Here is a 2500-nt window from a genome sequence, read left to right on the forward strand (position 1 = left end):
GCCTCTATATGTGTCTGTCTGTATCTATCTGCCTGACTGTGTTTCTATCTGTCTTTATGTCTGCAGTATGTATCTATGCATCTGTATGTATGTACTGTATGTGTGTGTGTGCATGTTGTTTGTGTTTGAATGTGTGCCTGTCTGTTTATTTCTACCTACTGGTCTATCTTGTGTTTTTTTTTTTTATCTGTCGCATATTTCATTATCAATTCATTCATACTGCGTGCGTCTCCTCAGCCAACCCTGCTGTGAGTAATCCCGGCTGTGCTGGTAGAAACATGATTTCTCTCCCCCGTCATCACCCCATCACCCATCAGTCATCCTCACTTCACACCACCCCACCTCCTGCTCATTAGACTTCCTCATCCCTCCCCAGGCCTGGCGGCGGCTGCTGGTCCTGATGCTGCGGTTGCCGTGGCGCCGCTCACCTCGCATCCCCTCTGCATCTCGCACAGTAGGAGTCCTCTCAGCTCACTTCACTTCCTTTCTCTCTCTCCCTCTTTCTCTCTCCTTCTGTACACTCACTTTCTCTCTCTCTCTTTCTCTCTCCTTCTGTACACTCACTTTCTCTTTCTCTCTCACATACACCTTCTCTCTCTTTTTTTCTCTCTATCTTTTTTTTTCTCCTCCTATCTCTCTCTCTGTCTCTCTTTCCCTCACTCATTCCCTTGAATGCCCTTTCTATATTTTTAACAGAGCTCAGCTCCTACTATCTTTGTTGTTGTTGTTGGTGGTTTTTTTTTTGTCCGTTCACGCTCATGTTCTCTCTCGCTGTCCCTAATCGGCTCTTTCTCCCTCACTTCCTCGGCCTCCTCTCGCGCCTTTTCCTTGTTTGGCCCCCTCTGAACCCCCCCCCACCGTCTCGGTAAAGTTGCTCTATGGTCCCTTGCGAACGGTAGGAAGGAGCACATCTGTTGTGCATAAAGTCAGGCCTTCTGTTCGAGCCCAGGGCACACACATAGAGAGAGAGAGAGAGAGAGGGAGGAAGACAAAGACAGAGAGAGGGAGGGAGGGAGGGAGTGATCTTGAAGAGAGACATGCGAAGGTAGAGACGGTCGGACTAAATTAATAAAACGACAGAATAAATAGACTCCAAGATGAATCGGAGAGGTAATTCATTCTGACAAACAAAAAGACTCACTAACGACCCTTTAAGGACACTGCTCATCTTCACTTGTACTGTATGTGCTTTTCAGTACTTTAGCTCTGTTTAGTATATAATATGTATTTAACGTATACAGGTAAAACTCATTACATACCTGTCTGTGTGTAGCGTATACAGGCCTTGTTGTACATGTGTTTGTGTGTTCAGTATATGTGTTTATCGGTAACATGTGTACAGTACATACAATGTGTTCAGTACATACAATGTGTGTTTGGCATATGCATGCGCTGTTCAGTGCATATAAGCTAACTGTGCAAATTTGTGCAAATAAGCAACTTCGTGGTAGTCTTTGGTTGGCATCGGGGTGCTGTACATCTGGCCTATTGTACCATCTGACCGGGCCCTGACATGATTTGGGCATCGGCTGTTCTGTCCTGGGTCAGAGTGGAATGATGTGTACCTCGTCCCAAGTCTCTCCGCGGCACTTACATAATCAAGTCACGTTGTCTGATCAGCAAGCTCTCATTTTTTGTCAAGGACTTTTTTTTTTCTCTCTCTCTCTCTCTCTTTCTCTCTTTCTCTCTCGTTCTCTCTCTTTCTCTCTCGTTCTCTCTCTTTCTCTCTCTTTTTTTCTTTTTTTTGCTCTTTAGTCTTTCGACATAAAAATTAGAACAGAGAGAATCGGGCACTGCAATTGATCTTGGCCCTGTGTGGTTGGATGAGATGTGACTAACCCCCGAAGGGATGTTTTGTGGGCGCACACACTGCTTTGTGTGTGTGTGTGTGTGTGTGTGTGTGTGTGTGTGTGTGTGTGTGTGTGTGTGTGGGGCCTGTTACATAAACAGTGATATCCAGACTGACTTTTTAAAGCAGAACTGCTGTCATTTGGTTTTGTGCTAAAAAGAGCCGTTCTCGGGGCTGCTAACTGGCTGTTCTGTCTGTATTTAATCTGACAGAGTAGTTTTAAATGGGGAGTTGCTTGAGCCATCCATCATTCCATCAGTTCAACAATTCATCCATCCATATATTCATTCTTGCATTCATTAGCTCATTCATTCATTCATTAGTTTACACATATTCATCCCATAGTCAATGAATAAAGACCAGAGGTGGAAAACTCCAGCTTCAGTGAGTAAAAAGTCCTACCACATGTTTGTGCCAACCAATCATTTAAACCAGCTGATTCTAATGAGCACAACTCTTCAACTAGGTAGAGCAGCTAGTTGATGAGATCATCTGTGCTAAGTGCACAGGTAGAACAAATATATGGTCGGACTTTTACTCACTGAAGCTGGAGTTTTCTACCTCTGATAGAGACCATTGTACACTTAGTAATTCAGGTGAGTTGCACTTACCTTTCCTGAAGAACAAGTGTGTTTAATCATGTACAGTGAC

General features: G+C 44.2%; 2 protein-coding genes across 2 annotated transcripts in view; one reads left to right on the plus strand and one right to left on the minus strand.

Annotated features, from left to right (window-relative positions):
* The window catches only part of parp10 (poly(ADP-ribose) polymerase family member 10), a 124635-nt gene that overhangs the window by 43336 nt on the left and 78799 nt on the right, over nt 1-2500 (minus strand). The window lies entirely within an intron of this gene.
* myo1g (myosin IG) overlaps nt 1-2500 on the plus strand; it is a 62013-nt gene that overhangs the window by 14492 nt on the left and 45021 nt on the right. The gene's annotated exons all lie outside the window — the stretch shown is intronic.

This window comes from Sardina pilchardus, chromosome 24 (assembly GCF_963854185.1).
Source record: "Sardina pilchardus chromosome 24, fSarPil1.1, whole genome shotgun sequence".
Classification (NCBI taxonomy): Eukaryota; Metazoa; Chordata; class Actinopteri; order Clupeiformes; family Clupeidae; genus Sardina; species Sardina pilchardus.